Source organism: Procambarus clarkii, chromosome 81 (genome assembly GCF_040958095.1).
Source record: "Procambarus clarkii isolate CNS0578487 chromosome 81, FALCON_Pclarkii_2.0, whole genome shotgun sequence".
Classification (NCBI taxonomy): Eukaryota; Metazoa; Arthropoda; class Malacostraca; order Decapoda; family Cambaridae; genus Procambarus; species Procambarus clarkii.
In genome coordinates, this window is record NC_091230.1 from 13,816,030 (window position 1) to 13,839,380 (window position 23,351).

At 47.7% G+C, this 23,351-nt stretch overlaps 1 protein-coding gene across 8 annotated transcripts in view; it reads right to left on the reverse strand.

The window, feature by feature from the left end:
• ZnT63C (zinc transporter 63C) overlaps positions 1-23,351 on the reverse strand; it is a 122,629-nt gene that overhangs the window by 85,498 nt on the left and 13,780 nt on the right. For 3 of the 8 annotated variants that reach the window (XM_069315155.1, XM_069315152.1, XM_069315156.1), the window contains exon 2: positions 21,102-21,161. The exons of 2 other annotated variants lie outside the window; for them this stretch is intronic. The gene's annotated coding sequence lies outside the window, so the exon portion shown is untranslated. Of the gene's footprint in view, positions 1-1,275; positions 2,133-21,101; positions 21,162-23,351 lie in introns of those variants that run through there. 3 more of the 8 variants (XM_069315151.1, XM_069315153.1, XM_069315157.1) reach the window with 1 other exon arrangement.

The following is a 23,351-nucleotide window of genomic DNA, read 5'->3' on the forward strand; positions in this document are numbered from 1 at the left end:
ACCCATTATATCCATTAAACTTATCAAATTTATATTACCATTACCAAAATTATGGCACCAATACGTGTATGTAAACAATGTAGTAAGGAGGAGCAAGACGTAAGGAGATAAACGTCATGTATGACGTCTGGGAGGTGTACGTCGTGCCCAGTTCTAAATGAACTGTAAGTAAACAAGCAGAATATTTTAGACGAGACGACAGCCTAGTACCAGTAGGGTCTAGAATTTGAACATCATGCACATCATGACGTCAGTCACCTCACACATCCATACTATATAAAACATAATATAATGTTATTTTTGTTAAGTTGGGTTAGGATAAGATACATTACTTTGGCCTGTTAGGTTAGTTTAAAGAGTAGCTATGATGTAGAGAGGTAGATACTTTTCTCCAGTGTTGATACGTAGACCATTTCCCTAATGAAAATTACCATATAATAGTCTACATAAAAGCTACGAAAATTTATCGTTCTAGTTGTCAATAACAACAACACTGAAATACTACTTTTACTCAACTTCAAAGAATTCATCACAATAAAAAATAATTATGTATAAAGATAATGAAGAAGGTAGACATTACCAGAGATGCGCATCACAGTTCTCTGGAATATTCTCCTTTTCCAGTAATTATTGAGAGATTATTGCATCTCACACACACTTGACATGGTAAACACAACAGACACATTGAGAGCATTTGAACTCTCTTGCTTGCTAGTTTAAAGTCCATGTATCGTAACGTTTACCTCAACAGTCTTATTACATTACTACCTCAACTGTGGCAAAATCTAAGCCCAACTAGTTCACCACAAATGTAAACAGTTTTCCTTCAATAACATTGCGGTACAATATCTCAATATTATGCAATTTATTAAGCTAAACTCTACAAGCGTGAATAGGCTGCTGGCGCATACGTAATACTCTGTAACTAGTTAATCAATGCTGTAACTTGCTTAATTAAATGAATACTGATGAACTTCGAGAGCACTATGTAAACTCCACTATGATCCACTCAACTCTCACTCGATCCCAGAGAACCCCAACATAACGTCTTGCATATAAACCATAGGTTGAAGTTATATAAAAACTGAATAGGCCTTTGATGTATATTTGAATAAACCGTGTAACTGTCTTATCAAACTTTGAACTTAGCTAAAAGGACTTTGGAATTCAGTTCCTGAGCCCATTATGCGCCTCTGAAATCTTTATCACTCACCGATGGGTATGAGGTGCATAATGAATAAACTAAACTGGAACGAAATTACAATTAAACCATACCTGCTGCACGTGTTCTCAAGGTAGTGTGAGACGAGCCAAGGACGCCACACCACTAAGCCTTATCGTAGCCACAAACTTATTTTCTCATACACTTGCAACTTTACGCTGGCCCCGGATGGGTGGATCACAGTTTGCCACCCCAGTTTACCGGGCATCCGCCAATCATCGACAACTTTGACTTTTCTGTTATAAATCACACGAAAATAATGGGTGAATATCACAGGAATATCTGCTTGCAAACATTTTCTGGTTTCTTTAATATTTCGTATTTTTCTTCAACCGTCTCGAAAATGCAGAACAAACGTAACAGTAGATAACGTAACAGTAGAGAACAGTTATTTATGGGAGTACATAATCCCTGGCCAGCTGGATCTACTTTAGTCCCAGAACACAACACTTCTAAAAGATGGCAACAATGGAATTTTTGTCAACTAGAGGTTGGTGGGAGTGGAGGAGGCAGGTTATCACCGTGTCAACAGCTGGGTAAACTGACGGTTTACAGCGTCTTACACCACTTTTACACCAAAAATATCCACACGTGGAAAAAAAGCAGGAGTGTGCGAATATGCCGTAGCACGGAGGGAAGTATGATCCGCTTAAAGCTGATGGTCGCATATAGTACACCACCGCAACAGCTGACAGGACGTAAACACTAGTTACACAAGAGGTGTAGGGCTCGATATGAGAATGATGGTAGCAGTAAGCACAGGCTCCTAGTGGAGGAGTGTGTCAAACAGTAGTGACCAAGAGCCACAGGTGAGCAACCTCGACTGCTCCAGCTTGCTCACTAACACCAGCCAGCGAGTCACACACGCACACACCCACCCTCGCTCACGCCTCGCCTCGCTATGAGCTCCACGCATACTCGTTTTCTTTCTGGCGCTCCTCCACCCAATATCCCTACACCCCCAAGCACAGCATCTATCACCTCCCCCCACACCCCCACAATAACGTTATGTTTAAGCCCTTATTCTTACCGCCACCCCCACACCAACCAGGCATTTAGCCATAGCACCAGGCAATGCCCTCCCTCGGAACACTAGGCAGCAGGGTCCTCCCACGACCGTCCCAAACTGTACCCGGCAATACTTCACTAAGCTCCGTCACCCTACCCGACAACACACAAAGTACCAATACTTACCACTCAACACTTCCCCGCACCCTAAACAACGCTACTACATGTGACACTTCGCTCCTTCCTTCTTTACCTTGCGTTGGTACTAAGGATTAACGTCCCTCGTTGATCCTCGGTCAACGAGGCCGTTATCAAACACAGCAGCCCGGTCTCTGACCAGGCTTCCTGCTTGCTGGTCTTGTCAGCCTGACTGTTGGACGAGGCTGCACGCAGCCTCACGTATGGACCAGTCTACTTGATCAGGTATCCTGACGGGGGTGTTTATCAAGTTCTATTTTGAACAATGCGAAGAAGCTTCCACATATGCCTATCATGTTTAGAGGGAGAATTGTGAAAAGTCTTGGGTCTGCTGTTGATAAGAGTTCTCTCAGTGTACCTATTACACCTCAAAATAGGGCTAATTTGCACTTCCTGCCATGCCTCCTGGTCTCATGTGGTGTTATATCTGTGTGCAGGTTTGGAACCAGTCCTAATATTTTCTAAGTATAAATTATTTTGTCTCTCTCCTACCTGTACTCTAATGAATACAGATTTAAATATTTTAGGCCGTCCCAATACTTTAGATGTTTTAATGAGTCGATTCTAGCGGTAAAAGATCTTTGCACGCTCTCCAGGTCAACAATTTCTCCAGCTTTGAATGGGGCTGTTAGTGTGAAACAATATTCCATTCTAGAGAGCATTATTGTCTTAAAAAGTATCAATTGAATGGCATCTCTTGTTTGGAAGGCTCTTGTTATTCAACATGTCATATTTCTCGCAGTTGTGACAGCAACTGTTGTGTTCTTTAAAACGTTCTTTAAAAAAGTCTTCCGACATGATTACTTCTAAATCTTTTACATTTTTGTTTTCTGTAAATGGTATGGTTTGACTGTTTGATATGTGGTTTCTGTTTTAATGTTTTCTATAGTGCAGTAATTGGAACTTATCCTCATTAAACATCATGGCCCATTGAAAGACTTGATGAATATCAGATTGGACGTTTGCTGTGTCCTCTATATTGTCTACTCATAAAAAATCCTAGTGTCATCTGCAAAAGATGATATGGTACTATAGTTTGTGTCCATGTCTAAGTCTGATATGAGGATGAGGAGAAAGTACGGTACCTTGGGGGACTGAGCTTTTCAAGGTGGATGATTTAGATTTTACTTTGTAACTATTGAACTTGAAATAAGTTTATTGAGGTAAAATACACACAAAGGGATGAGGTAGCTCAAGCTATTCTCACCCCGTTCAGTACATCGTGTTAATACATACATAGACACACATCACAAACAATAAACATATTACCAAACATTCTGAGTTGTAACTATTACACTCTGGGTTCTGTTTGTTAGAAAGTTACAGGTCCATCTCCCTACTCTACCAGTAATTCTTTTTGTGCGCATTTTGTGTGTAATAAGACCATGGTCACATCTGTAGAAAGCATTAGCGAAATCTGTGTATATGTGTTGCGTTTTGCTTGTCTTTCATGGCAGCTAAGGCCATGTCATAGTGGTCCAGCAATTGTGAGAGGCAGGAGCGCCTTGTTCTGAACCCCATGTTGACCAGGGTTATGTAGACGCCCTGATTCCCTGTGTTTTGTGATCTTACTTCTTAACACTATTTCAAAGACTTGTGACTGCGACATGTTTCGGAATGCCGCAAATACGTGAATATTCAGCGCACCCAAATTAAGATATAAATTGTGAATTAATTTTAAAACGCGGTTAAACTATTGCAGAAGGTAACGAGGATGACGACCGTTGGTGTCGTTGGTCCAGCACTGCTCGTCTGGTGGCGGGAAACGAGAGCCAATCAGAGTCGGTGAGCGAGGAAATAAGCACACCACGACAGGTGGGTGGAGTCAGTATTCCACTCACTCCAGCGACCATAATATCACTACCAGGCTGGTGGTCCACAGATATATACGACTAAAGAAGTGCTCCCCAGCTGAAGAGCAGTGTGTTGGTTTGGTTTACTCGGCGTCCCTGGCGTTTGAGAGAGGTTGTTGTTGTTAAAGATTCGCTACCTGGAACAAAGTTCCAAGTAGCACGGGCTATGGTGAGCCCGTAGTGGTTTTTTTAGAGAGAGGCGCCAGGGAAAGACATGTACAGTGTGTTGGATTGGCGTGTGAAGGAGCCGTTTGTGAGATATACGTGAAGTTTGTCGACCTTGGAATAGTGCAGAAATATAGTGATTAAGAAACTTTATTGGTACCGGTGACAGCGGTACTTTATTGGTACATTGACTAGTAACGGCAGTGAATTGACATGTACACATACTGTACATACTACTGTGTTTTTACACACGGAGATCTCACTAACGTGATGCATCAAATGAACAAATCCACAAGGGCCGTGATCCATTAAGTTCAGTAGAACTTGGGTTACAACTGTTTTTAACCCCGTCGTAGCTTAGTCGATTAAGGCAATGTCTGGGATGCTCCCGGACCCAGGTACGAATCCTCGTCACGGCCCTTGTGGATTTGTTAACTGTTTTTATTTATTTTATTTATTATTAAAGAATACAGACCAAGTATTTTTATCTTGGTTGTTATTCCCCGAGGCTGTGGAGATGTTGATAAAGGCAGTGACCCCCAGCCAGGTGCTGCACCTGACCACGGCCCTGGCTGGCTCGGGAGAGTTACTCCCTGACATGAACATGTGACACAAGAGACCTCGTTGGTTGTCAATGGTTATCACTACAGGTGCCTGTGTTGGGCTGCTCCACAGGTGGTGGTTACATGTCAACTACCGTTAATTGGTCTATAATTGTTTGCATCAGCTTTACTACCCTTTCTGTAAAGTGGCGCCACGCACCACCTCGCCCCACAAATGTTACATTACAAAGACTAAAGATGAATTGCCAGGTATTGTGATGTTTACAACATCCGGATAACATGAACAGGATTTTTGGTATTAGCTTGTGGCTTTAATCGGCGCTGTTTAATTATCTATCGACACATGTCAATACAAGGACAGACACGCACCCATGGTAGGTTCAAAGGTAGATATGATAGTGATCAATAAGCTCAGGAACCTGTACATCAGTAGATTGGTAGTTGTGAGGCGGGACTAAAGACCTGAAGCTCAATCCTCGCAAGCACAACTAGGTGAATACATACACAAGGTTCAGATTTATGGTACCAGACTAATACCACAGTCGAGAGGTATGAGTTACGAGGAAAGACTAAAGCTGCTAAACTTTGTCACTCGGAGACAAGAAACAAGGGAGTCATGATTACCACGTACCAATACTTACAGGAATAGACAAGACGGACAAGAAAAGAATATTAGTATAAAAGTACACGGAAAAAAACGGTACATATGGAAACAAAGCGCCTAAATTAGCCACGTATATTATAAATTGAGCAGACCACACACTAGAAGGAGAAGGGACGACGACGTTTCGGTCCGTCCTGGACCATTCTCAAGTCTATCTTGAGAATGGTCCAGGACGGACCGAAACGTCGTCGTCCCTTCACCTTCTAGTGTGGTCTGGTCAACTTACTTTAGGTACGTCATTGCGACTCATCGCCTGCATATATTAGAAATGTTTTGTCACGATAGTGAACATCTTTAGTCAGCTGTCACGGGCTGCTTCCTGGGGGGTGGAGGTCTGGTCGAGGACCGGGCCGCGGGGACACTAAAGCCCCGAAATCATCTCAAGATAACCTATAACATAAGGCAAGGGGTGTGTGTGTACACATGCCTCCCTTCTGAGTCTCGGTCCCAGTCACTCTCGCTATATGTCTGCCTGCCTCTTGTCTCTCAATTGGATACCAATTACGTAACTCTTGATCCTCCTCCTATTGTGGGTGTTGAGTAGCCTAGTTGGTAGAACTACGGTCTTCCGCGTCTGTCGTCCTGCGTTCGAGGCTCCCAAAGTACAACTGAATTGAATGTTATCGAGGTTTATTGATCTTATTTATTTAAAATTGTAAATATAAGAAAACTAGAATTTACATATATGAAAAATGATTGAATCGTGGATGCGGTATAAGATGATAGAGCACAAGAGACACGCGTAGGGGCGTACCAAGAGCATATTCAAACAATTGGAAGATATTGTATGGACAAATTCAATAATTTTTTAACGAAAATACAAATGAGACGTCGGTGATTAATTTGCCACTTAATGGAAGAGAGGCGGAGCTCAGACGCTAACGTACGACCGTGCCAGCACTTCTAGCAGAGTACATAAACAACAACAACACGTGTTCACACATTGTGTGAACATATAATAAAATAAAAAGCATTATATGACAGAATGCTGGGAAGACGGGACACCACGAGCGTAGCTCTCATCCTGTAACATTTAGGTAATTACACTTAGGTAATTACACGTGCAACGATAAATCATACCATTGTTTTTTAGAATGATTAATAAAAGCAATAATTAGCTATTGATATTTTGTGATATTTGGCTAAGATTTCTGGTAGCGGATCATTTTGAATGAAATATTTACACATCTCATGAACACTTCTTATAAAATAATTTCTGAATTCCTGTATCTTTTCGCACTCATAGTGACGGAGGGTGTGCGAATAATTTTGTTCCCACAGTTTACATTTGGTCAGGTCTACATCAGGAGTGAAGCTGAGTGGACAGTGCGCGGGACTCATAACCCTAAGGCCCGGGTTCGATTCCCAGCGCTGGTGAGAAAAAAATGGACAGAGTTTTCACCCTGATGCCCCTGTTACCTAGCAGTAAATAGGTACCTGGGAATTACAGCTGTTAGGGGCTGCTTCGTGTGGGTGTGGAGGGGGGGGGGGGGGGGAATAGTAAGTCGATTGACAGTTGAGGCGGACCAAAAGAGCAGAGCTCGACCCCCGTAAGCACAACTAGGTGAATACATCAGATAATGAAAATTCCCAGATACTCATAATAGGACAGAACTCATCAAATATTCAACAATACTGACCCAGCGCGACACATAATTTATTCAGCAACACGTCATGGATTCACTAGAGAACACTCACGGTTTACGGTACAATTCTCCTCTCACTTTAAAACAGAGACATGAATAGTGTTGAACTATTATAACACGAGACAACACCTAACAACGCTTCATCACTCCCCTTGTACAAATATATATCAATGTACATACAATTTGTATTGTACTCATACCGCATAGAAAATTATATATATATATATATATATATATATATATATATATATATATATATATATATATATAATTTTTTTTTTATTTAGAATATATAGAATGTCTGTCCAAAGAAAGAGGCCAGACGCTTGGCTTTACTGTTACCCAACTTTGCAAACTAACGCTTGGGGTGTGTGGGAGTGCCATAGTCCAGTTAGCGTCGGTCAGTCAATACTGAACACTTGACACTTTTCATAAACGCTTAAATCGGGAATGTGTCTTCTAAGGTATTTTTCCTTTGTTGTTTTCAGTACTCTATAATATACAATTTTCATGTATTCATTCATACACACACGCAAAGGTTCAAAGGTTTGTCACCAGACTAGTACCCGAACTGAGGGGTATGAGGTACGAGGAGAGACTGCGGGAATTAAACCTCACGTCACTGGGAGACAGAAGAGTTGGAGGGGACATAATCCCCACATTCAAGATTCTCAAGGGAATTGATAGGGTAGATAAAGACGGGCTATTTAACACAAGGGGCACAAGGGGACACAGGTGGAAACTGAGCGCCCAAATGAGCCACAGAGATATTAGAAAGAACTTTTTTAGTGTCAGAGTGGTTGACAAATGGAATGCATTAGGCAGTGATGTGGTGGAGGCTGACTCCATACACAGTTTCAAGTGTAGATATGATAGAGCCCAGTAGGCTCAGGAACCTGTACACCTGTTGATTGACGGTTGAGAGGCGGGACCAAAGAGCCAGAGCTAAACCCCCGCAAGCACAATTAGGTGAGTACAGCTGGGACTTGCTTAACTGTCACAAGTAAACAGCTTATCAAACAAGAAGATTAACATTCGTCAACCATTAAAATCTTACGTTATCTTGCGTCCCAGTGTTACGAGGGATGGGGTATGAAGAGCGCCTGAAGGAACTGTGCCTTACGACACGAGAAAAGAGAAGGGAGAGGGGGGATATGATAGGAACGTATAAAATACTTAGGGGGATTGACAGAGTGGACAGACGAAATGTTCACACGGAATAGTAACAGAACGAGGGGACATGGATGGAAGCTGGAAACTCAGACGAGTCACAGAGATGTTAGGAAGTTTTCTTTTAGCGTGAGAGTATTGGGAAAATGGAATGCACTTAAGGAACAGGTTGTGGAAGCAATTACTATTCATAATTTTAAAACCAGGTATGATAGGGAAATGGGACAGGAGTCATTGCTGTAAACCGATGCTCGAAAGGCGGGATCCAAGAGTCAATGCTCGATCCTGTAGACACAAATAGGTGAGTACACACGTGTGTGTGTGTGTGTGTGTGTGTGAGTGCGTGCGCGCGCAGCAGCAATACGCATTAGTGAAGGACAACGTGCCATTGTATCAAGGGGAAACTTGACAATAAAACAACAACACTAAAGTTTTTCCTGGTGTTAAAAAAGATGTGATAATGAGACAATGTGGTGCAGGGGACACGCGGAGTTAGGCTTAAGGCCGTCCCCCCCCCCCCCTTCAGGCCGGGAGGGGGGGGCCCCTCCTAACACCACCACAAATTCATCCCTTCCCACCTGCTGTAATTAATATGTTGCGTCGTGTGGAAGGTGCCGCGAGCCACGCCACTATGTTGGCACTATGGTTGTCACCTCCCCCCCCCCCAGGTGACACGGGCCTACTATAGTGTCGCTCAACAACTGACCAATCAGCTCCGCCACCACAAACAAAGGTACTCTAGAAATAATGAACAGCGACGGGTTCCAATAGGAGGATAACTGGAGCGGGCGTCACGAGGTTGCCTCAGCTCCTGGGCCCCATACACACGACTTCACCAACACCCGCACGATGGCTATGGCTCCTTCATAAATATACTCTATACACAAGCTTCCATCAACAATGGCTCTGTGACTCGTCATCTTCATCAATGATGAAGAGAGAGAGAGAGAAACATTTAGGATAGATTATAACTGGCTTAGTCTTCCCTAACTCACCCTTCCTCATATATTTTTTTTTTTGGGGGGGGGGTAAATAGGAATGAGAGGCATAGGTGAAGGGAAGTATAGAAGTGGGAAATACAGTGAGAGGTATGAAAGCAGGCGGGCTGTCCGCCTTGCTGACACCATGTATACAGGTAGTACCTCTATGTGCACCAGCCTACACTCACGCAATACACAATAGAATTTGGTACTTTCACTTTATAGTCCGGATTACAATATAGTACATTAAAGACAGAAATCACAATAGCGTGATGCATCAAATGAACACAACATAGCTCAGTCGATTAAGGCAGCGTCTGGGATCCTCTCCGACCTAGGTTCGAACCCTCGTCACGACCCTTGTGGATTTGTTCATTAGTACATTAAGTGTCACCGTTACCTTGAGGTTACCCACTGTAACACCTGATTTACATGTGTGTAAACATTTGAGAACACTGACAGTGTGGGAGTGGGGAGAGAGAACACTGACAGTGTGGGAGTGGGGAGAGAGAACACTGACAGTGTGGGAGTGTGGGAGAGAACACTGACAGTGTGGGAGTGTGGGAGAGAGAACACTGACAGTGTGGGAGTGTGGGAGAGAACACTGACAGTGTGGGAGTGTGGGAGAGAACACTGACAGTGTGGGAGTGTGGGAGAGAGAGAACACTGACAGTGTGGGAGTGGGGGAGAGAGAGCACGGGAGGAGGGTGCTGAGGGAGGTGCTACCGACCAGAGGATGAGGTCCATTACCAGCAGTTGGCCGCCGTGGTCCTTATGATGCCCCAGCGGGCCCTGGGCGGCCCTGGGCGGCCCGGGCCATCAATGGAGGACGACCCCAGTATGTGTGGCTCTGGGGGTCACACCAGTCAAACATCACTCAGTGCCAGATTTACGACCAGGTGGGGCTGTGGGGGAGACTGCCAGGTGGGGGGGAGGGCGAGGTGGGTGATGTGGGTGTGGCTGGGGGTGTGGGTGGGGGTGTCATGTGGGCGGGGGTGTGATGAACGTCTCTACAGATCACCTTTGCCTTTGAAGATGTTGACAGAACCAACGAAACAGTTGTTAGCATCAGGTCATATAAAATAAAAAATTAACATTGGAGTGTGTCATCCTCTTATGTGAAGATCAAAAATAAAAGACATGCTAGAGTCCTTGATTTAACCCTTTGTCCCTTTGTGTGTGTCAGTGTTCACCTAGTTGTACTTGCGGGGGTTGAGCTCTGCTCTTTCGGCCCGCCTCTCAACTGTCAATCAACTGTTTCTACTACTACTATTTTTTACACACACACACACACACACACTGACTTATGTGGGAGTGTGGGTGTGGACACACGCCCGAGGAAGCAGCCCGTGGCAGCTGACTAACTCCCAGGTACATATTTACTGCTAGGTAACAGGGGCATAGGGCGAAAGAAACTCTGCCCATCGTTTCTCGCCGGCGCCTGGGATCGAACGCGGGACAACAGGATCACGTGTCCAGCGTGCTGTCCGCTCGGCCGGCCGGCTCTCTGTGTGCGTGTGTGTATATATTCACCTAGTTGTGCTTGCAGGAGTTGAGCTCTGGCTCTTTCGCCCCGCCTCTCAACCAACTGTCAATCAACTTTTTTTTTCCACACACCCAGGAAGTAGACCGTAGCAGCTGTCTAACTCCTAGGTACCTATTTACTGCTAGGTGAACAGTTGCATCACGGTAAAGGAAACTCTGCCTATTCGTTTTCGCCATCGCCGGACATCGATCTCCGGACCACAGAACTATGAATCCCGAGCGCTGTCCATTCAGCCGTCAGGCCCCCCCATATAAATAGAGGTCAGATAAATTAATATATCCCATATTTAATTATTAACCTCTTCGTAACTCTGGTACAAAGTTCATCCAACTGAATTGTCATTGGTTAAGTAGGCCTACAAAAATTAACATCATAAAATGGACACCACACTGGTGTAGAGACCACGAGGACACCACACACTCGTGTAGAGACCACGAGGACACCACACACTCGTGTAGAGACCGCGAGGACACCACACACTCGTGTAGAGACCGCGAGGACACCACACACTCGTGTAGAGACCGCGAGGACACCACACACTCGTGTAGAGACCGCGAGGACACCACACACTCGTGTAGAGACCGCGAGGACACCACACACTCGTGTAGAGACCGCGAGGACACCACACACTCGTGTAGAGACCGCGAGGACACCACACACTCGTGTAGAGACCGCGAGGACACCACACACTCGTGTAGAGACCGCGAGGACACCACACACTCGTGTAGAGACCGCGAGGACACCACACACTCGTGTAGAGACCGCGAGGACACCACACACTCGTGTAGAGACCGCGAGGACACCACACACTCGTGTAGAGACCGCGAGGACACCACACACTCGTGTAGAGACCGCGAGGACACCACACACTCGTGTAGAGACCGCGAGGACACCACACACTCGTGTAGAGACCGCGAGGACACCACACACTCGTGTAGAGACCGCGAGGACACCACACACTCGTGTAGAGACCGCGAGGACACCACACACTCGTGTAGAGACCGCGAGGACACCACACACTCGGGTAGAGACCGCGAGGACACCACACACTCGGGTAGAGACCGCGAGGACACCACACACTCGGGTAGAGACCGCGAGGACACCACACACTCGGGTAGAGACCGCGAGGACACCACACACTCGGGTAGAGACCGCGAGGACACCACACACTCGGGTAGAGACCGCGAGGACACCACACACTCGGGTAGAGACCGCGAGGACACCACACACTCGGGTAGAGACCGCGAGGACACCACCCACTCTGGTAGAGACCGCGAGGACACCACCCACTCGGGTAGAGACCGCGAGGACACCACCCACTCGGGTAGAGACCGCGAGGACACCACCCACTCGGGTAGAGACCGCGAGGACACCACCCACTCGGGTAGAGACCGCGAGGACACCACCCACTCGGGTAGAGACCGCGAGGACACCACCCACTCGGGTAGAGACCGCGAGGACACCACCCACTCGGGTAGAGACCGCGAGGACACCACCCACTCGGGTAGAGACCGCGAGGACACCACCCACTCGGGTAGAGACCGCGAGGACACCACCCACTCGGGTAGAGACCGCGAGGACACCACCCACTCGGGTAGAGACCGCGAGGACACCACCCACTCGGGTAGAGACCGCGAGGACACCACCCACTCGGGTAGAGACCGCGAGGACACCACCCACTCGGGTAGAGACCGCGAGGACACCACCCACTCGGGTAGAGACCGCGAGGACACCACCCACTCGAGTAGAGACCGCGAGGACACCACACTCGTGTAGAGACCGCGAGGACACCACACTCCTCGTGTAGAGACCGCGAGGACACCACACTCCTCGTGTAGAGACCGCGAGGACACCACCCACTCGTGTAGAAACCGCGAGGACACCACCCACTCGTGTAGAAACCGCGAGGACACCACACTCGTCGTGTAGAGACCGCGAGGACACCACACTCGTCGTGTAGAGACCGCGAGGACACCACACTCGTCGTGTAGAGACCGCGAGGACACCACACTCGTCGTGTAGAGACCGCGAGGACACCACACTCGTCGTGTAGAGACCGCGAGGACACCACACTCGTCGTGTAGAGACCGCGAGGACACCACACTCGTCGTGTAGAGACCGCGAGGACACCACACTCGTCGTGTAGAGACCGCGAGGACACCACACTCCTCGTGTAGAGACCGCGAGGACACCACACTCCTCGTGTAGAGACCGCGAGGACACCACACTCCTCGTGTAGAGACCGCGAGGACACCACACTCCTCGTGTAGAGACCGCGAGGACACCACACTCGTGTAGAGACCACGAGGACACCACACTCCTCGTGTACAGACCACGAGGACACCACACACTCGTGTACAGACCACGAGGACACCACACACTCGGTTGGAGACCACGAGGACACCACACACTCGTGTAGAGACCACGAGGACACCCCACTCCTCGTGTAGACCACCACACACTCGTGTAGAGACCACGAGGACACCACACACTCGGGTGGAGACCACGAGGACACCTCACACTCGTGTAGAGACCACGAGGACACCCCACTCCTCGTGTAGACCACCACACACTCGTGTAGAGACCACGAGGACACCACACACTCGTGTAGAGATCACGAGGACACCACACACTCGTGTAGAGACCACGAGGACACCACACACTCGTGTAGAGACCACGAGGACACTATACACTCGTGTAGAGACCGCGAGGACACCACACTCCTCGTGTAGAGACCGCGAGGACACCACACACTCGTGTACAGACCACGAGGACACCACACACTCTTGTACAGACCGCGAGGACACCACCCACTCGTGTAGAGACCGCGAGGACACCACACACTCGTGTAGAGACCGCGAGGACACCACACTCCTCGTGTAGAGACCGCGAGGACACCACACTCCTCGTGTAGAGACCGCGAGGACACCACACTCCTCGTGTAGAGACCGCGAGGACACCACACTCCTCGTGTAGAGACCGCGAGGACACCACACTCCTCGTGTAGAGACCGCGAGGACACCACACTCGTCGTGTAGAGACCGCGAGGACACCACACTCGTCGTGTAGAGACCGCGAGGACACCACACTCCTCGTGTAGAGACCGCGAGGACACCACACTCCTCGTGTAGAGACCGCGAGGACACCACACTCCTCGTGTAGAGACCGCGAGGACACCACACTCCTCGTGTAGAGACCGCGAGGACACCACACTCGTGTAGAGACCACGAGGACACCACACTCCTCGTGTACAGACCACGAGGACACCACACACTCGTGTACAGACCACGAGGACACCACACACTCGGTTGGAGACCACGAGGACACCACACACTCGTGTAGAGACCACGAGGACACCCCACTCCTCGTGTAGACCACCACACACTCGTGTAGAGACCACGAGGACACCACACACTCGGGTGGAGACCACGAGGACACCTCACACTCGGGTAGAGACCACGAGGACACCCCACTCCTCGTGTAGACCACCACACACTCGTGTAGAGACCACGAGGACACCACACACTCGTGTAGAGATCACGAGGACACCACACACTCGTGTAGAGACCACGAGGACACCACACACTCGTGTAGAGACCACGAGGACACTATACACTCGTGTAGAGACCGCGAGGACACCACACTCCTCGTGTAGAGACCGCGAGGACACCACACACTCGTGTACAGACCACGAGGACACCACACACTCTTGTACAGACCGCGAGGACACCACCCACTCGTGTAGAGACCGCGAGGACACCACACACTCGTGTAGAGACCGCGAGGACACCACACTCCTCGTGTAGAGACCGCGAGGACACCACACTCCTCGTGTAGAGACCGCGAGGACACCACACTCCTCGTGTAGAGACCGCGAGGACACCACACTCCTCGTGTAGAGACCGCGAGGACACCACACTCCTCGTGTAGAGACCGCGAGGACACCACACTCCTCGTGTAGAGACCGCGAGGACACCACACTCCTCGTGTAGAGACCGCGAGGACACCACACTCCTCGTGTAGAGACCGCGAGGACACCACACTCCTCGTGTAGAGACCGCGAGGACACCACACTCCTCGTGTAGAGACCGCGAGGACACCACACTCCTCGTGTAGAGACCGCGAGGACACCACACTCCTCGTGTAGAGACCGCGAGGACACCACACTCCTCGTGTAGAGACCGCGAGGACACCACACTCCTCGTGTAGAGACCGCGAGGACACCACACTCCTCGTGTAGAGACCGCGAGGACACCACACTCCTCGTGTAGAGACCGCGAGGACACCACACTCCTCGTGTAGAGACCGCGAGGACACCACACTCCTCGTGTAGAGACCGCGAGGACACCACACTCCTCGTGTAGAGACCGCGAGGACACCACACTCCTCGTGTAGAGACCGCGAGGACACCACACTCCTCGTGTAGAGACCGCGAGGACACCACACTCCTCGTGTAGAGACCGCGAGGACACCACACTCCTCGTGTAGAGACCGCGAGGACACCACACTCCTCGTGTAGAGACCGCGAGGACACCACACTCCTCGTGTAGAGACCGCGAGGACACCACACTCCTCGTGTAGAGACCGCGAGGACACCACACTCCTCGTGTAGAGACCGCGAGGACACCACACTCCTCGTGTAGAGACCGCGAGGACACCACACTCCTCGTGTAGAGACCGCGAGGACACCACACTCCTCGTGTAGAGACCGCGAGGACACCACACTCCTCGTGTAGAGACCGCGAGGACACCACACTCCTCGTGTAGAGACCGCGAGGACACCACACACTCGTGTACAGACCACGAGGACACCACACACTCGGGTGGAGACCACGAGGACACTACACACTCGTGTAGAGACCACGAGGACACCACACACTCGTGTAGAGACCACGAGGACACCCCACTCCTCGTGTAGACCACCACACACTCGTGTAGAGACCACGAGGACACCACACACTCGTGTAGAGACCACGAGGACACCACACACTCGTGTAGAGACCACGAGGACACCACACACTCGGATAGAGACCACGAGGACACCACCCACTCGTGTAGAGACCACGAGGACACCACCCACTCGTGTAGAGACCACGAGCACACCACACAGAGGACACACGAGACCCGACATGAAGTCCTCAGCCAGTCGCTCTCAGCTAGTCCCTTTAACGCCAAACAAAACAATAATACATGTCGTAATTCAATTTTATTTCCATCATTGGGTCTGCAACGCTGCGAAAGGCTGTTGCCACGCTGGCAAAATGACGTTTCCATTTGCCATGTTTTTTTTGCCACGGTGCTTTAGGGCTGGTCAAAGGCGATTACAAAATAATGCAGCCCTCTACACGCCATAAATGGTTAGTTATTGTAGAGTTACCTCCATCAGAGGTCACTTTACTGACTCTGCTTCTAGCCGCGACTTTACCTGGCTATCTTTGTAACCCCCATTCTCCCTTTAATATTACAATACTCGGATGGTTTAATTTTTACTAATGTGGCGTTTTTAGCAGAATGGTGTATTGTATTAGAGGTCCGGCTAGTGTAGAGGACGTTGTTGTTATAGATTTAGCTACTTGGAACAAGTTCCAAGCAGCACGGGGTATGGTTAGCCCGTAACTTACCTGGCACAGGAGCGGGGCAAGTAGCACGGGCTATGGTGAGCCCGTAACTTACCTGGCACAGGAGCGGGGCAAGTAGCATGGGCTATGGTTAGCCTGTAGAGGACGGGCTGCCCTCTCGTGATATATACTTATCACGCCTGGTACAGCTGTCCCTCACCAGGCTCCAGAGTGTGGCGGACAGGTGTGACCAGCTCAACTGTCCACATGTAGTGCAGCAACATGTAAGGTAGAGTGAGCAGCTGCCCAGCTTGCCTTGAGGTTACCTTAAGGTGCTTCCGGGGCTTAGCGTCCCCGCGGCCCGGTCGTCGACCAGGGCTCCTGGTTGTTGGACTGATCAACCACGATGTTAGACGCGGCTGCTCGCAGCCTGACGTATGAGTCACAGCCTGGTTGAAGTTTGCACTACATGTACACACAATGAGGCCTCAGTCAACGCTACTCATGTACCAGTCCGTCCTCGCATACAATGATCCAAGCTCGTTAATCCAGCCGCCAACCCAGCTGTTTATGAGTGAAAAGCGGTTTACACACGACTCACAACTGATGACGTCCGAACACTTCAGGAACAAGTGCTTCGCTCTCGTCCTCTGTTCGAACCATAATTCTATAAATGCTTCACCCAAGTACTTCAAATACATATAATCGTCAATAGAACCTAAACGCCTAGCCTAACCTACGCCTAACTAGACATAGAATTTTTAAGTATAATATTAGTTTATATATGAGAACAACCCAATTTTTAATACCCAGTATGTTAAAATGCAGACTTGCACAGTCTGTATATACAACATCTCCATTTTGTTTTTCTTCTAGAGCTTCTGTGATTTTGGTTGAGTAACTGTGACAGGATCTGCCCGCTCTAAATCCATGTTGTCCTGGGTTGTGCAACTCATTGTTTTCCATAAAACTATAAATTTGGTTCCTAATCACTCTTTCAAAAACTTTTATGTGTAATGTTAGTGCAACTGGCCTATAATTTTTTGCCAAGACTTTACTACCCCCCTTGTGCAGAGGAGCTATATCTGCAGATTTAAGTGCTGCTGGTATCTCCCCTGCATCCAGGCTCTTTCTCCATATTACGCTGAGTGCTCTCGCTACTGGTACTTTACATTTCTTTATGAATATTGAATTCCATGAGTCCGGCCCAAGAGCAGAGTGCATAGGCATATTGTCAATTTCTCTTTCAAAGTCTTCCGAGTTCGTGTTAATATCTGTTATATTATCTGCAGCTTGAATGTCATTCATAAAGAAGCTGTCTGGGTCATCAACTTTCATGTTGTTTATTGGTGTGCTAAACATAGCCTCATACTGGCCTCTTAGAATTTCACTAATCTCTTTGTTGTCCTCTGTGTACGTACCTTCAGTTGTAATTAACGGTCCAATACTGGTCGAGGTTTTTGATTTTGCGTATGTGAACAAATATTTTGGATTTTCTTTCTCTCTTGTATAGCTTTCTGTTCCAATTCCATTTCCTTAGACTCGTATGATCGCTTCAACGTTTGTTCTATTTCTTCGATCTCCCTGCTTAGGCTTATTTTCCTTACTTGTGATAGTTGTGTCTGCCTAAGCATTTCAGTTATTTTTTTCCTTCTCCTGTACAGTGGTCTGCGTTCTCTTTCTAGAGTGGTCCTCTTTCTGCCCCTCCTCACAGGCACGTGTTTCAAGCAGACCTTGTAAGCTTCAGCTGTCAGTTGAGCTATTCCCTGTGTGGGAGTTCTGTCACTAAAGACCGTCTCCCATTGAATGTTTGCAGCCTAGTGTGAGGACGGATTGCCTGGGGAGGACAACCCAGATGTTATTCGTTTTATCTTGACTTGTTTAAAACAATGAATCCTGTCTTATTTATCATATCTACTTTTAAAATTATGAATGGAGTTTGCTTCCACAACTGCTCCTTTAGTTCATTCAATTTTCCCACTACTCTTACGCTAAATGAAAACTTTAGAGCATATCTGACTCATCCGAATTTCCAGCTTCCACTTACCATCCCTGAACCCATGTTCAGGGATGTTGGTATTCATTATGAACTTTTCGTCTATTTCCACTCTGTTCAATCCCCCCCCCCAGTATTTTTTTTTCGTTTTTCTTTTTTTTTTGAGATATATATACAAGAGTTGTTACATTCTTGTAGAGCCACTAGTACGCGTAGCGTTTCGGGCAGGTCCCTGGAATACGATCCCCGCCGCGAAGAATCGTTGCTGTCGTTGCGAATCGTTACTTTATATGTCTATCATATCTCCCAGCTCCCTCCTTTTTTCTAATGTCAGGTTCATTTCTTTCAGGCGCTCTTCATACCCCATCCCTCGCAACTCTGAGACGAGCTTCGTCTCAAACTTCACAACCTTTCCAGTCTCCTTGTGTCTTCATGTGGGGGGGCTCCATGATGGGGCCGCATACTCTTAAGACCGGTCTCAAATAGGTAGTGTAAAGCGCTCTAAATGCCTCCTTACTTAGGTTCTTGAATGATGTTCTAACTTTTGCAAGCACAGAGTATGCTAGTGTCGTTATCCTATGTGTGTCTGGAGGTAGATTTGGTGTTACGTCTACTCCCAGGTCTCTTTCTCGAATCGTCTCAAGTAGTGTTAGTTTCCCTTCAATGTGTAGTGCCCCTTTGGTCTTCTGTTTCCTAGGGCCATTTCCACCACTTTACACTTGCTCGTTTAACTCCAGTAGCAATTTCTCAGACCTTCTAACTTATTCACTTCTTGGAGGATCCTACAATCCACATCTGTCAACTTTTCTCATAAATTTAGCATCATCCGCAAACATCGACATATGGCTCAACTCCTGTAGACATGTCATTTACGTATATTAGAAATGGAAAAATTGTACTTACCTAATTGTGCTTGCGGGGGTTGAGCTCTAGATCTTTGGTCCCGCCTCTTAACCGTCAATCAACAGGTGTACAGGTTCCTGAGCCTATTGGGCTCTATCATATCTACACTTGAAACTGTGTATGGAGTCAGCCTCCACCACATCACTGCCTAATGCATTCCATTTGTCTACTACTCTGACACTGAAAAAATTCTTTCTAACGTCTCTATGGCTCATTTGGGCACTCAATTTCCACCTGTGTCCCCTAGTGCGTGCGTGCGTGCGTGCGTGCGTGCGTGTGTGTGTGTGTGTGTGTGTGTGTGTGTGTGTGTGTGTGTGTGTTGCTGACACAGTGATGTTACCTAGCTTCAGAATATGAGACAACTAGCAGAGTGCTTCAGTTAGGCGGTGTGAAGATGGTGCAGTAAGTACGGCGGTGGTGCCCCGGCACTAGAGGGAGGCTGGCACTACGGGCTCACCATAGCCCGTGCTACTTGGAAAACTTTGTTCCAGGTAGTGAATCTTTAACAACAACAACATGGGGCGAAGTACCGCACGCTGACCACACGACCCACCTCAGTGTTGCATCATGCCACGCCTGCCCAGTACTCCTCTCAAGTACTCAATACCAAGATTGTGTGGAATGTGAGACGTAGCGCGTGTAGATGCCTCTGGCTAGCCTCCCTCAGGGCTACACGGTGATATTACTCAACAGTAACAATTATCATGCGAGTACCACCCTGGAAACACAAACCGAAACTGTCTCTATTTTCCGCTTGTTACAACTTGTAATAAAGTTGTTACATCTTGGCTTAACGTGTTTATGACGTATTAGAACGTTGTTACAACTTGCTATATTGGTTGTTATAACTGGTTAGGTGTTAAAACTTGTTCGAACGTTGTATCAACGTCGTAGTTTCGGTGTGTGTTTGGCGGGCAGTCTCCGTCACCCACAGTCACAACACACCCACACCAACGACGGCACCGCTCCTGTGCCTGGTAAGTCCACTATGGGCTCACCATAGCCCGTGCTACTTGCAACTTGTTCAGAGTAGCTGAATCTTTAACACACCCACCCACCCACACGCACACACACACACACACACATATCTTAAGAAGCACATCAACAAACTGGAAAAGGTGCAAAGACATGCTACTAAGTGGCTCCCAGAACTGAAGGGCAAGAGCTACGAGGAGAGGTTAGAGGCATTAAATATGCCAAAACTAGAAGACAGAAGAAAAAGAGGTGATATGATCACTACATACAAAATAGTAACAGGAATTGATAAAATTGACAGGGAAGATTTCCGGAGACCTGGAACTTTAAGAACAAGAGGTCATAGATATAAACTAGCTAAACACAGATGCCGAAGAAATATAAGAAAATTCACTTTCGCAGAGTGGTAGACGGTTGGAACAAGTTAGGTGAGAAGGTGGTGGAGGCTAAGACCGTCAGTAGTTTCAAAGCGTTATATGACAAAGAGTGCTGGGAAGACGGGACACCACGAGCTAGCTCTCATCCTGTAACTACACTTAGGTAATTATTACCCACCCACTCACCCCCACACACACCCACACCCACCCACCCACACACCCACACCCACACCCCCCACACACCCACACCCACACACACAACTCGGTGAGCACTCACCAAGTGGGTGGCACTGCACCACATGCTCCCTACACGCGACGCTCTCAACCAAACAATACTCTGGAAAGAAGAACAGCATTAGTGTCAGCACACAACACAGCCACGCTCCTCAAGCAAAACATAAGCATAAAAAAGTTAACTTTCCAACTTCCTTTCTAAGTGAAGAGAAACACAAGAAAATGTAGAAAGATTCGTTCTAGAATCAAAGAAGTATATTCAAGTCATATTCAATAGAACTCATATTCTTCAAGAACAAGTGCGACACTATCCCGGCGGTGTCCGGGACAGTCTATTTAAAAACCAACAGATAAACATTTAATATGTCTTGGAAAACCTCACAGACCCAGCCCCAAACATCATTTTGCTCGGTGACTTCAACCTACGGTACCTAACTGGGCAAAAACGCGGCAAATACAGTTATACCAGAGAGAACCCCAGAAGCGGTCTAAAGGAACACCCACACACTAATGGAACAACAGCCACACACTAATGGAACAACAGCCACACACTAATGGAACAACAGTCACACACTAATGTGTGTGTGACTGTTCCAGATGCAACAGATGTGTCTGCAGATTTATCTTAAACAAGAAAATAGTAGAACCAATTAGAATGACCTTAGACCATATATTCACAATGATGAATTGGTCTGGAACATAATGATTGGTACAAATCCACGTGACTCGGATCACAACCTAATCCAAGCTGCCACAATCATGGGCAAGAGGCCTGTGCCGCCAGTCCCAAATCCAAGACGAATTCAGCAAGTTCAGTTTTAATCCACTAATTAACGGTGAACAGATAAACTAAGACATCGCAGGAATATACCGGGAGGAACACATAGATGATGCAAACCAAAAGCAGTACTTTGAGAATATAGTTACAGTAGCGCTAGAAACTGTGCAACTGACACACCAACAAACAAAAAAGAGAAAGAGAAGCAAACTGGAACGAGGACGTCGTTGAACAATTCCACAAGGGCCGTGACGAGGATTCGAACCTGCGTCCGGGAGCATCCCAGACACTGCCTTAATCGACTGAGCTACGTCAGGGTTAAAAGGGTTTGAAACCGAAGTTCTACTGAACTTACTGGATCCCGTAGCCTCGGAGAGGATACGGGATCAACCCTTTTAACCCTCGGTTTCAACCCTTTTAACCCTCGGTTTCAACCCTTTTAACCCTGTCGTAGCTCAATCGATTAAGGCAGGGTCTGGGATGCTCCCGGACGCAGGTTCGAATCCTCGTCACGACCCTTGTGGATTTGTTCATTTGATGCATCACGTTAGTGTGATCTCTGTGTGTGAGGACGTCGTTCCCTCTACATGGAAAGAAAACACTCGCAGAACACCTCAAGCCCAAGAACAACATGGAAGACCATTTAGAAAGCTACTAACGATCGAGCTAAAGTTGCTACGACTATATAAAATACAGGAGAGGCAGAGAGAGCAAAAGGCCATCAGTGAAATAGAGAGGAATCCAAAATACTTTTTATCCCATGCAAAATCTAGAACAAAAAATACATCGTGCATCGAGTCCTTGCACAAAGGGTGGAACTTGAGGTTATCTTGAGATGATTTCGGGGCTTTTAGTGTCCCCGCGGCCCGGTCCTCGACCAGGCCGGACTTGTGATCCTGTGGTCCCGGGTTCGATCCCGGGCGCCGGCGAGAAACAATGGGCAGAGTTTCTTTCACCCTATGCCCCTGTTCCCTAGCAGTAAAATAGGTACCTGGGTGTTAGTCAGCTGTCACGGGCTGCTTCCTGGGGCAGGAGGCCTAGTCGAGGACCGGGCCGCGGGGACACTAAAAGCCCCGAAATCATCTGAAGATAATCTGAAGATAAACACGCTCTTGCTTGCAGCAGCTTACTGGGCCCCACATCCACTACAGCCCTCTTGCTCCAGCACTTACTACACAAACTTACCGGATATCCAACTGCTTCTTTAAGAAATCCTTCTCTGTTCCGGTAATATTTGTTATGCTAGTTGGGAGAACATTGAACAGCCGTAGACACGATGTTGAGACAGTGCTCTCTGATGGTGCCCTGTACTTGGGGTCGATCTCGAACCCATTGTTGATGTGACGACTTATATTGAACTTTGTAACTAGCTCATCAAGATTGTAACTTGCTTAGCTAAATGAATTGTGGGGTTCAGTCCCTGAGCCCATTATGTGCCTCTGTAACCCTTTCCACTACCGCCCACAAGATGGGTATGGGGTGCATAATAAATGAACTAAACTAACTGATGGTTCC